The sequence below is a fragment of the Sinohyriopsis cumingii genome, chromosome 12 (assembly GCF_028554795.1).
Source record: "Sinohyriopsis cumingii isolate HCF-2022 chromosome 12, ASM2855479v2, whole genome shotgun sequence".
In the NCBI taxonomy this organism is placed as follows: domain Eukaryota; kingdom Metazoa; phylum Mollusca; class Bivalvia; order Unionida; family Unionidae; genus Sinohyriopsis; species Sinohyriopsis cumingii.
The window spans coordinates 65,833,237-65,848,025 of NC_142972.1; positions in this window are offsets into that span (position 1 = coordinate 65,833,237).

Below are 14,789 nucleotides of genomic sequence, written 5' to 3' on the forward strand. Positions count from 1 at the left end.
CAATCTTTGAGAAAAATGAAGAAAGAGAGAGAAAAAACATGAAGAAAGAGAAGCTGAGAAAGGATTTTAACGTCTGAAAACATTTTAAAATTATGTAACAGCCATAAAGATTGTGTCATTTAGTTGTTTTGGTTGTTTATTTATTTTTATTTTCGCTTTAACAATAATGTTTAACACATTACTGGTTGTATAATGCTAAGGAAATGGGAACAAAGTTCATTTCCATCATCAAAACGAAGTAGCCTGTGTAATTTAGTTAAGAGATTTCTGTAACAAACTGTATTTTGAGAATATGCAATACCAATCTGAGACAATGTGTTTCACTAAATATTCTATAAGTAAAGAAAAAGAATTTCTTGAGGTTAGACCAAGGTAAATAAAGCATCTTTATAAACTTACTGTCTCATACACAAAATAACTTCCTAATTAAAGTATAAGATGAAAATAATATAACGAATGGTAAACATATACAAAGATAATATATTTAAAATGTGTAGTAGTGTTTTAACTTATTAAATATACCAAGTCCTCCGTACAAACCATGGAGCAATATGGCTCCTGGAAGTTAAATGGGCTAATGACAAATGCTCTTTGAAAATATGAAAACTAATTCAAACCTTCTTTTTAAATAATCGGCTGAAAACGTAAAGTCCCAGAATTCAAGTACTCAAACATTCATAGGTTACTGATGTTATAAATAATTCTCAATCATATTTGACATTCTAGCCTTTTTGTAGGGTCTTGATCAAAACGATTACCAAATGTTTGTATCATAACTATAAATTATGGTGCAAAATCTCTACACCTGAAATTCTAATTTTCATTTCTGAGAAATGTTTTCAAAAATCTATCAAACTAGACGACCACAGGTAAAAGGTTAACCACACAGGTACAAGCTAACCATAAAGGCGAAAGGTCGACCTTATTGGGCATCTCCACAGTCTCTGATTTACCCTTTGAACTTTATATTCAATCCTTCTCATGTTGAGACAAACATCCGTTTGTGAGAATTTTTCTCCAAAATGTATTTAAAAACCGAAACAGAAGAAAATAAATACTTACTGCAAGTCTACACAACTACAAAAGATTTTTCAGCATCTCTCGTGATTAGTAGTAAGTCTCCCCTTAAAACCTGATTTCAAAATAATCCCTTTTCAACATTTATAAAAAAATTTTTTTACAAAAGTGTAAGACAGCGGAAAAATGCAAAATTGTATTGTGCATCTATTCCAATATACTATTTAATTAGAATAATCAACATTAAGGTTTTAACTTTTTGCCTACATTGACAGCAATTATTAAAATTAAATATCATGAAATTTCAAGATTTAATGTGAACTTAAATTGAAAAAACAAATCTCTCTGGGACACAAATTGTCAAAATTGATAAAACACATTCAAAAGAATTAATCCAGTCTTCAGTAATTATTAGTTCCATGGTTTATTCAAGTCCTAATGTACAATTCAATTTTATAACTGAAAAAAATGCTTTTACATTATGATCCATATTAATATTATACTGGCAATGTAGGAATATTAATATATCAGTCAATCAATAAGATTTCGGAATATGGTAATGTTACCAAATGATGGTTCATGAAATTGTACAAAAATTAAAGAGAAATAATGTCTTAATAATATGACAAAGTAATCAATAAATGTCTAGAATATAGTAAGACGAGTTTTTCTTTTGCAAGAAACTTTTTCTTTTGCAAGAAACTTATTTTTGAAAAAAGAAATATTAATTATTCTTTTTCTTCACTACATTAATATAGTATAAATAAGTTGATATCTACTTGTTGATCAATATTTGGTCCATAATCATTCTAATACGAAGATATTAATTCATAGAAGCAACAAAGTTGTTTTAATTCATACGTAATTACTATCATGGCTGACTAACCACAACCCACACACACTTACTAGCACAACTACTGCTTTAGTGAGAAACATCTGTCCACTTGCATTTTCTGTGTGTGTTTGTGGGGGTGGGGGGTGGAGGGAGGATAAATATGTTATATATTTGAAAGTTATATAGTTGAAATAACTCATTGGATACAAGCAAATATGGACGGTTTACAGTTTTTACAAAGTGTACCTGGCCACAGAACTGGGGGGACATTTTGTAATTAACACCACTAATTACTACTGAGTCTTTAGATTGCAAGTACTTAGAATAATGAAACCGAACTATATGTTAGTTTGCATGTCCCTTTTTGGGCAGTGAACAGGTAAATTGTTTCAAGGTGGCTAAAACCCACCATGCAATCTGCTGGCATCAAAACTGATATTTTACACTATACGGTACAAGAATGGCATTCGTTTGTGCTACTTCCTTTAGATAAGATTCCTGTGGCTACAACATACAAACCAGCTAGCTTGAACAAAGAAATATATTATTAGAAATCTATCACTTCTGACTTGACATTCAGTGAAAAACTTTTTCAGTCATGACCAACACATTGGTATAAACTTTATTATATGCATCTACCGTTATCAGCTGAACTTGTCTGCGTAATAAATTGTCATTATTTACAATGCACAGAGTGGTCAAAATCACTGACCTTTACCAATCACTGCCATCACATCTCTGTCTGTATGGGTTCAAGTCTCAGACTTGGCCAATATGGGTATGTGAGAAAGCTTGCCAGTAGCTTTCCGTGGGTCAATGGTTCTTCCTAGAGGTTTGCCTAGATATTCCTCCACCAGTTATAGTGGCCACCATGTATTGCCTATCATGTGCTGAAAACGGCTTTAAGCTGTCAACAACAACAACAACAACAACCGTGCTTCTGCTCTTAGGGTATGAAAGGCTCTATGAAATTGGAAAATTAAATGATACTAGCCAAGTTGAAATTGATGATAATTTCATAGAACCTGTAATACCCATATGGATTAAATACCCACAACCATCCTTGTGTCTCAATTTGCTCACACAGATTGATTCTTAGCCACAACCACTTGAATAGGAAAACATCAAATTAAGATTGGAAACTTTACATTCTGCCATCAAACTAATGAAGAAAGAAAAAAGAGACTGCTGGTTTGCCAATTTTTATTTGAAAGGGGCAATGTGTTATACTATTGATGATTTGAACAGACTTTACATATGATTTGTTCAGATAACATATTTCATAAATTCGCTTGCCTTTCAAAAGGGATGTACTCTGCATTTCATGTATTAACAAAGTTAGTAAAGTCTATACTTGCATATTTACACAAAGTTGTCCATCGTAATGTAATGTACATTGATGAGCTTACTGAATGTAGACACATTCACTGACTTTGTAAAAAAATTTGTCAGACACTGCATTTGATGGATAACATGGGATTCATTATTCAAGTTACTGTGTTTGTGGGCATCAATGTTAATTATGTCCATATGACTGTGTGCCTTACAGAGTAAAGGTTGATAACATTGTATCTGACTGCCAGCAACTGCTGAGGCATCCCTCCATTCCCATTCAGACATTTCATAGGTTGATTGGAAATGTGGTTGCCAGTAAACCTAAAGTGGCATACACACAACTGTATTACAGAGTACTTGACACTGAGAAGGAAAGCACTTTGAAATTGCAAAGTGATGAATTGTACTGTCCAATTGCTTTGAGTGACAAAGGTTGCAAGCTTGTTCACTGGAAGACTCAAAATATGCATTTTACCAGTTGCCCTCTCTTTATACCTAAGTCTCACATGGTTTTTAGTAGCGATATTAACAAAATATTGGGTTGTATGGATTTAATTATGATTTAGCTTATCAAGAGAGGGCCATTGGCCATCCAAAAGAAAGAATGTGACACATTAATTTCCTTGAACTGTTTCTCCTTTTTACAATGCTTAGGATTTAAGGGTTAATATATAAAACTGCCAAATGACAATATAGTTCCCCTGTGATAGATTAATAAAAAGGCTGGTAGGTTCTCAGGAACGCAATGATTTGACCTTTGAAATATGGCAATGGTGTAGAGAAATAGATATTTGGCTCAGTGCTAGTTATCTGCCAGACACATTTTCCAGGTAATTTAATATATTTTGGTTATGTAATATTGACCCTTCTGCCTCAAGACCATACTGTCAACTGCCAAGATATAGTTAATACAAACCAGACTTTCAAGCTTCACTAGTAAATGCCTTTTCACTGAACCTCTAGTACCCATAGGAATCATATTCCTACACTCACTCCCTGATTCTTACCTTGCATTCTGTGACCTCACTAAAGACCATCCAGTCACATGACCTATGCATTAACGCATATGATCACTAAGGGTAATACAGGTTCAATAAAATTATCATCAAACTTCAGATTGGTATGTATCATTTAATTTTCCAATTACATTGTGAAGATGACTGGCCACAACCTACAAACACTTACATTGTACAGGTACAAGTACTTCTGCATTGAGAAACATCTCTCCACTGGTATTTGTTTGGAAGGGAAGGGTTTATTTTTGTATATTTGAAAGAAATAACCGGATATGAACATATCTGGACTTTTTCTTGTTATTACAAAGTATGCTTGACCTCAGAGATGGAAGGTCATTGTGTAATAAACACCATGTTGAATACCGAGTCTTTAATTTCAAAGCATGGAATAATATCAGTACTGTTTGGAACCTTTAAAAAAAATTGACTGCAAACTGTGGATTTAAACCACAAGGACTGTCATCTTTATTGTTTTGATGAAGCATGTATTATTATGATCAACAGACAATGAACAGATGCTGCTGCTTGTGAGAGTGAACCTTCTGATTGTGGTACAAATGCAGACAAGTTATGAGTCTGTTCTTGGGCACTAAATGGTGAAGATATAGTAAATTTAGACTGACACCTCTATGATACAATACTGACAAAAATATCTTGTGATAGATATGCAATGTAACTGTAATCTATAGATATTGTTTGTGGAATACATAATCCTGAAATGAAATTAGTACATGTACCATCAAATACTGGACTTCTGAATAAATTCTGAATTTGAATTCATGTGGAATTATATATTTTAAAACCTAACCTGTTATCTTAATTTCTATAATGATAGACATCAGAAATCTAATTAGTGGATACTAATATCATTCACATCTTTTACATAATTCTATCCAAGCAGTTGACTTTAGAATCATATATTCCAACCCCTGGGTACAAAAGTACTGACTGTTTAAAACAAAAACAGTGATTTTCTTTAACAGTTACTAATTACTAAACCCTTAATGCACATATAACAATTTAGAATATCTACAACAATCAGTAAAGTTAGGACAGTACCTTACTTAATTATTTAATGTCAAAGATTCATGTGTTGCACTCTTGCACCTTCTAAACAGGCACCGTGTTCCATTTAGGTGAACATTTAAAAGGTGCAAAAGTGCAACATACTCTGACACAGGCTGTTTGAAGGAGCCTTTACCATGCTTTGTTCATTTTTAAATTGTTATTGATTACAATGTACCGTCTTTCATTGATGATCTGAATTTTGTGTGATTTTCTTACTGAACTGTTTTCATTCTATCACAGGAGTAATCCCTTGCAATGCTACTGTCTGGAAAAAATGTGTGAAATAAATCAACAGCAACATTAAAAAACTGACAGTGGAAGATTCATTTCTAAAAGAAATTTAGTAAACCAAACTTTAATTAAATTACATAAAATTTATCTCTGGTATTCATAAACATCATAAGTTCAGGCTGTGTTGTTGATGATGAAGCAGCAAGAAGATGTTTTTTTGTTGTTGCATTTTCATGCTGTTTTACATCATGGGCACCTCCATGCCCAATAGCGAATGCACATTACATAATTTGCAAAATGCAAAATGTAAAGTTTTCTCCTTTACTAAGATGGTTTCACAAATCTAAACATGACAGCATAATTTTCCATCTAGTTCTGTTTTGTAATTTCTTTCCTGGAGAAAATTCTGAATATTCTTTCATTTTTGACATGACTAGATCTTGAATATTATGAAGATGAGATACAGTTAAAACTGCTTTGCACAATCAATATGGTTGTTAAAGACTGGTATCTCAACATTGACTTAGAATGGACCATTCATATTTTATAACTATATATTCCTATATACATGAAATACAATTCCACATCAGAACATAACTGATTTCATTTAAATGCATGCACATTCTTTACTTTCTCCATAATATTAATGCAGGTCTAAAGACTGTTTGGTAATAAATCCTTGCTTTTTTACATTCTGTTTTACATATCTGAAATAAATTTACAGTGACTTTCTCTACTTTCATCATTGAACATGTACAATTACTTCAAATCCATTGCATGGATATTTTAGTCAACTTTGAATTTAGTTTTGGTTTTTAAATCTAGTTCATATCATTGGAAATGATAAAATGAAAAACTGCTCATTTGATATGTAGGAAATGTATCAATAAAAAGCTCAGGTAATTGTAACAATAAGGGATCATGTATTTGGGTATAAAAGTAATACATGATCCTTTTCCATATCTCCAAGCTATTGCAAAAATTATTTTGATGCAATGTCCATCCATCAATCTTTCCATTATCACATCTTGCCCTAAAATAATGAAGGCAAGTTCATTTGTACATTTGTCGCCTTCTTGTAAGGCCACAGCAGGGAAGAGGCCACATAAGAAAGGTGGCTTTTCTGGAGAGAGTTACAAAGACAAGAGCAATAACTACTTATAAAGTATTAAAACGCAATTAATTTTTTTAATATTTAATATTTTCATTATAAAATCACTGACACATTTAAGATTGGCCCCGAATGGCCGAGTGGTCTAAAGCGCTCTCTGTTATGGATCATGACCATCTCACCTCTGTCTGTGTAGGTTCGAGTCTCGGTTTCAGCCAATGTGGGTATGTGAGAAAGCTTGCCAGTAGGCTTCTCGAGGGTTGGTGGTTCTTTCCGGGGATTTCCTAAGTTCTTCCTCCACCATTAATATCTGCTGCCATGTGTAGCCTATCGTGTGCTGAAAAATGGTGTTAAACCTACAACAACAACAACACATTTAAGAATCAGTGTGATAAACCTTAGCTCATTGTTATTTTCAATATTTATGAACAAATCATCAATCATGGTGTAAAACCATGTTGTCAATAAAAAGAAAGGTACACTGAGCATCTGGCTGTATTTATCACTTATCCATGGATTCCAATTTCCCACTGCAGTAGCATGCACAATGATGATGTTTAACTGAATCTATCTGACAAAAACCTTTTACATAGTGATCAAAGTACTCCCCCACTTTTCATTTTGTCAAATTGCTTTCACTTTTCCGTCTGAACTGAGAATGTCTGATAATATTTGGAACAACTTATTCCTTCATAGACAATTAGCAGGTTCTACACGAGATGCTCAGTGTGTTTTCAAAGGATGTGAACTTGTCACATGATCGACTGGAGTTTAGTCTGGTACCCTTTCAATTACATTTCTACAAGAGATACATAATTGGTAACATTTCTAACTTTATTGCAACTGGATGTTGCACTGACTTGAGCTGAACAATGCTGTGCTTCTCAGTTGCCAGTTAGTATTTGTTATCTTGATAATTATTGGTGGTAATAACAGCTGCCAGTTAGTAATTGTTATCTTGATAATTATTGGTGGTAATAACAACCTGTCATTATCAAGTGGACAAAAACCTAATCAAAGGAAAACACCTGAGGAAGGATATTCAGATTACTTACCTCTTGGTATGAATTAAAGTCACATTCTTGGCACTTTGGAACAAATCTCAATGTGCTAAATTTAGAAATTAACAAATATTCATCTGATTTCTATCTGTAAACTCCATTATGTGGCAACATACAAGTGGTAAATTTGAAAGTTTGTGTGCTAATAAGCCAGTTACAGACTATTAGAGCAGTGGTCATATCTAGAGGGGAACTTTTGAACATAAACTTGACAGTGTCATGGGATTCTAGCTGTATAAAGTGGGTAGCCACTGGTCAGGGAGATGTTCAAGAGAGGTGACCAATGTACTGACATTGTCCTTGAGATAAATATCATTATCCCCCACAATTAAAAAGGTCTGATGCAAAGATACTGTTTGACTTGGGTGGGAGGGTACACAACTAAGATTTATTTCTGATGTGCATCTCACAAAACAACTGTGAGCTCTGAATGTTTCTTTAACATTGTCTGAGTTTCAGAGGTAAATTACAAAAAAAGTAGCTGATAACATTCTATTTATATTTTTATATTAACTCTTTTTGTACATTTATAAGTTTCAAAAATGCACTTTCAAAATTGGTGACGTCTACTATATGTTAACTTTATCTCCACTGTGCAAATTGGAGTACAAATAAGTTGTCCCTGTGCCATCCCAACTCTAACTTTCAAAACCATGGAAGCATACATCTTGGTCATCTGCTACATAATGTATCAAGTGATCAGAACAGCAAAGACCAAACTTTTCTGTTTTATAACTGACTGATCATATCCCATATCTTATATTGCACAACACTCCCTATGATCTGTACATTACAGCTATGTTGTGTAACACCTCTGTCTGATCATAGCATTATAGATCTGTTGCATAACATCACACATATCAGAACATTATAAATGTGTTGTATAACACTCCTGTCTGATCATAGCATTATAGATCTGTTGCATAACACTCCTGTCTGATCAGAACACTCCCGTCTGATCAGAATATCATAGATTTTTTTTATAACACCCTATGTAATCAGAACATTAATGATATGTTGCATAACATCCCACCTATCAAAACATTATAGATCTGTTTCATAACAACACACCTATCAGAATGTTATAGATCTCTTGCATAACACTCCTGTCTGATCAGAATATCATAGATTTTCGGTATAATATCCCCATGTGATCAGAACATTACAGCTATATTGCATAACATCACACCTATCAAAACATTATAGATCTGTTTCATAACAACACACCTATCAGAATGTTATATATCTGTTGCATAACATCACACCTATCAGATCATTATAAATTGTTGCATAACACTCCTGTCTGATCAGAACATCATATAATTTGGTATAACACCCCCATGTGATCAAAACATTATAGATCTGTTTCATAACAACACACCTATCAGAATGTTGTAGATCTCTTGCATAACACTCCTGTCTGATCAGAATATCATAGATTTTTGGTATAATATCCCCATGTGATCAGAACATTACAGCTATGTTGCATAACATCACACCTATCAAAACATTATAAATCTGTTTCATAACAACACGCCTATCAGAACATTATAAATCTGTTACATAATAACACACCTATCAAAACATTATAGATTTGTTGCATAACATCACACCTATCAGAACATTATAGATCTGTTGCATAACATCACAGCTGTCAGAATATTTAAGATCTGTTGCATAAAATCCCACCTGATCAGAACATCACAAATCTGTTACATAACATACCCATCTGATTGGAACATCACTGATATGTTGTACCTCACCTAATCAGAACAACATAGATCTATTGCATGACACCTCCATCTGATCTAATCACACATATGTTGCATAACACCCCCATCTGATCAGATCATACATCTGTTGCATAACACCACCATCTGATCAGATCATACATCTGTTGCATAACACCCCCATTTGAATAGATCATACATCTGTTGCATAACACCCCCATCTGATCAGATCATACATCTGTTGCATAACACCCCCATCTGATCAGATCATACATCTGTTGCATAACACCCACATCTGATTAGATCATACATCTGTTGCATAACACCCAATCTGATTAGATCATACATCTATTGCATAACACACCATCTGATTAGATCATACATCTGTTGCATAACACCCCCATCTGATCATATCATACATCTGTTGCATAACACCCCCATCTGATCAGATCATACATCTGTTGCATAACACCCCACCTGATTAAGACTGTACAGATCCTGATCCACTGTTGCATAACACTAAATCATAGAAAAATGTCATAGACCCAGATGTTCAGTTTCATAATAATTCCACCTATCAGATCATAGAATCAGATCTTTTCTTGTATAAGGTGCTACCTGATCAAAGTCAGTGCTGTTTATTAAAAATTAGGAATAGGAAAGACTCTGACCCCGTCTTCTCCAAACATATGAAAAGAATAAACCAAACTCAAGCTCAAAGTTCCAAAAGCTCCAGCAATTGATAACTTGAATGATGATATTAAATTAGAATCAAGCTAGAATAAAGGAACAGGGAATTTTTAGCTCGTGTTCCTCTACTAGACTGATGAATTTCCTTGATATAGATTGACCTCAGTATCATATGGGATTTCCCATAATGCTTTGAGAATATGAGGCCTCTATGTGCTGTGCTCAAAGGACTCAATGCAAAATCACTCAAACTATTGTTTGTCTGTTAAGTAATCTTTGCAGTATTGGTTGTTTATCTGCTGCCTTTATGTTTCAGTTACTGTGATGACAATCAACTGTATAAACTGTCCAATGCATTAAGTACAACATTTATTGCTTATACAAGTTACAGGTCATATATTATTTTTGTATTCATGAGAATGCTGAAAATTATTGTTTTATAAACACTACCATGTTTGCAGGGGGGAAGTGGAAGTTTTTTTCACATTACAAACATTCTGATTGCTATGGTATACAGTGAAGAGGTAATAGGCATGGAAAGAATTTAAAAAAATCAAACAGCAAATATATTATACCTATTTCATAAGAACACTGGCATCCTCTGTGAGAAGTCTCTCAAGTACAGTTTCTAGCAGATCCCCAACTGAGCTAGAATGAGATCTGCTCCTCTTTGTCAGGGACCTGAAGTCTCCATGAATCCACACCTCCTCGCAAATTACATATAGCCATAATGTGTATCTATATAGAGGGACTCCATCAAAATTGAAAAATGGCTTTCATCCAGTCACTGTGCAGTAGATAGAAGTAGTCATTAATCAATAACATATTAATACAAATTGGCTTCTTAATAACAAAATGGTGCTAATATCTTACCCGCTCTGCACACTCTATAATTTATAAACCTAGCTTGGTCTTTGGAACAAGTCAAGTAGGTCACTCTGACATTTCTTGACTGTTAATCTTTAGTCTTCCAAATTAATGCTCTTACCAAGTTTTACTACTGTAAATTTAAAAGATACCATTTCTGAGAATAGATTGTTTAAAGAAAAAGTAAATTTTTGGCAAATATTGGTATATTTCTTTGATATTAGCATATTAAAATCAGGTAAGTAATATCAAAGAAATATAATTATTTTCTTCAAAAATTGACTTTTGCTTTAAAAGCTCCATTTCTCTGATGGGAGGGCAGGAGGTGTGTACCATACCAAGTTGTGTTGGCATCTTTGCTATCTGTAATTTCTGTTTATTGACCCTTCAGTAAGATACCCGCCATGACATGAAGAAGGTCTTTACAGTTGTTTGGAAAAGATGGAATTTCCTAGTATAAAACTTTGATCATTGGGTCTGAGAAGATCACTGACATAGGAGGTTGGGCTGCAGAAGTCTTGTGAAGTGACAGTGGGGAGAGAATTTGAATGGATGTCTAGGAATCATTTATCCAAATACTAAAATAAAACTATTCTGATCATCAATTCTCTCTGCATTAATTTCATTTTCTTTCTTCCCCCTCCCCATCTACTGCTGTCAATGACAAACTGCATAAAATGGTCTCTGTAGCTACAGCTCTAACTATGATAGAGTTGGCACAAGAAAGTGTACAGGAGAGAAAAACTCAAAGCATGTGGTTTCAAACATATTGCCAAGATCAATATAAACTTGGACAGAATTTGATAGCATTGCCCATGGTGACAAAGAATGTGATATAAACCAAGAGCAAAACAGAACTGCTATTGGTATTTTCCATCCATTACAATGTTTTTCTCAACTCCATTCATTCCCCATCACATGACTTAATAAGTATCTTCTTCCTAGGACTACAAAAATGAAACATTTAAAAGGCCAAATCCTCAAACTGCACATTTCAGTAAAAATAACTTGTCATATGGTATAATTGTATAATTAAGACCAGAATCAAACCCAAAGTTATATTTCTTTACAAAGAAGAACCATACATACTGGCTTACAAGTCAATATTTTTAATTGAAAATTTGATTAATGATGGGTAGGGGTCATCTTATTAGCACAGCATACAAAACAAATTTATAAATCTAGGAAAATGTTGAAACTTTTGATGTTTGCAGTATATGAAAATACTCTGAATTCAATTATTTTACACTTTCACACCAATTTTAACATTATGGTGGGCACTGTGTTTATACGTTCCATGGCAGAATTGATTACACAGTTCTTTTATCTACAGCTATTTGGATTTTAATAATTTGAAAATATAACAAATTAAATATCTCCTACTGCAAAGTTAGTCTGGCATTGCTGGTAAATCAACTTAGTATGCTTTGTTTGCTTTGTATGAAAATAAATGTAAAATAAAACAAGAAAGTGATGAAAAAACACAATTCATTAGGGAATGTTATTTCTGTTGCAAATGTTTTAGAAGTATTTTAGTAAAACAACAAAGAAAAAGAAATAGAAAAGATACGCTGTGAGGAAGTAATGCCTTGTGAAAGGGAAAATGGTTGAAGGGAGAGAAAACAACCATACATTTTTTTTTATCTAGAAAGCTGAAATTATATGACAAAGACAATTTCCTAAGTAATTAAGGATGACAATGAAATTACAAATATTCAGTTTGATGTCCAAAGAAAAGTTAAAGATCTATACTGAAAACTTTATAAAGAGGAAACTGAAATAGAAGACAAAGATGTAATGATCTTCTACGAAATGATAACATTAAACTGAGACCTATTTTCAAGCTTAAAGGGAACACTTACTCAGAAATATCCTCGATCTGATGGAGTATCATTAGCAGGGTCTGGTTTGTATTTTTTTCATAGACATTTCTAAACTCTTTCACAAATATTACATACTACCAATGTCTCTATTGTTTTTCATGTCACTGATGTAGGTTTCCAAATGTTTTTAGTTTGTTATTGTTTATGACGTCCTGGACATTTCGGTATTTTTCATTTGACATGTTTCATCCTGCAGAGTGATGGCTCCAGACTTTTCATATTGTTGGTTTAATTTTTTTCGTAAACCTTTCATAATTATTCACTTATTCATGAATGTAAATATCTTTCCTCCGATATTTAGACTGTACCTTTGTAACTTGTTTCAGTGCTTCTCTATAGATTTCATCATTTAATTTGTAGTCAGCTAATCGAAGGACTATCCTGTGAATATAAAGCTGTGTACAAATATGATTGCCCTTATCATGCATGACTGTAGAAACACTGTCATGGACTTAACTTCCCAATTTAAATGGATCTTACTTATCTAGCTTTGAAACTACAAAAAAAAATCTTGCTGTCTACAGTGATCAATACCTCCATTGTAATTCATATATTGATTACTCGCATGCAATGATCATCCAATGAATTGATCTCCTAAAACATTTCTGAAACTTTCGGCCAATTTTTGAAAGTGTTGTCATATCCTTATAAGAATGGATTGTTTGTCGCACTAACTATTGAGCTGGAAAGCTTTATTTCTTTTTCCTTTCTCTTTGTTGTTGTTGTTGTGGGTGTTTTTTGTGTTGTTGGCAAATATTGGTATATCTATGCTACTATCCTAACTATACTTCAAAATGGTCAGAAACAGAAGGATATATCAACAACCACATGGCATCTATCTTTTAAAGTGATATTAATATAAATGACTGGTCTTATTACAACCGAACAGAACAGATCAATGTCCGAAGTTTGGTTACATCCCACCATTAGCAGAATATGGCAAAAGTCCAGTTTGTGTCCACTTAAATATCATGCTACATGTCTTCAGCAGATCAACTATTGACGAGTTATTTCTTTAAAAACTGACATTATTTAATTAAATCTTAATTAGCAAATTATTAGCATTTGTACTATAAGGTTTATTTGTAGTAACATAAAGTTTTAAAGATTAACTAGTTATTTCAGCGGCAAACTAGACAAGCTGAACCATGAATCTTAGTAATAGACGCTCTTTATTCAGATTTTATACGAGGTACAATATGCTGTCTGCATGGTTGCCTCCATCCCTATCATTATCTTTGTATCATATTTTTATTTGTATAATTATCGTTGACTCTCTCTTTGCAATTCATTACAGACTTTTTAAAATCATTTTCTTTGTTGTATTTATTACCACGTAATTGCTTACATCAGGATGTATTCCTAATTGAAATAAATCTTACGACTTTAGTCACATATTATATATAGTTAATATAATAGCTACTCTCATCACCATATCACCGGACATAAAAAAACACACCCTCATCACCAACTGCAAAGTGTAGCCTAACATATGATTGTGAGGTATCAGCAATCTTACTGTTACACTTTCATCTGTCATAAACTAGTTACCTACAGTTAAATATTTTAATGTTTTCGCTGTTTTCTAATGGTATATTCATGCTCCATAATAGATCTTACATTCAGTACCCAAGTGGCTAAAGCAGATATGATAACAATAAACTGATTTAGATTCACTATTCCTTCATTTGTTTGTCCACTGCTAACTAGCAGAATATACTGATTCAGACACATGATACCTTCATTCGTTCGTCCACTGCTAACTCATAGAGGAGACTGATTTAGGCGCATGATGCCTTCATTTGTTTGTTCACTGCTAACTCACAAAATAGACTGATTTAGATGCACTATACCTTCATTTGTTCATCCATTGCTAACTTGTAGAAGAGACTGATTTAGGCGCACAATGCCTTCATTTGTTTGTTCACTGCTAACTCATAGAATA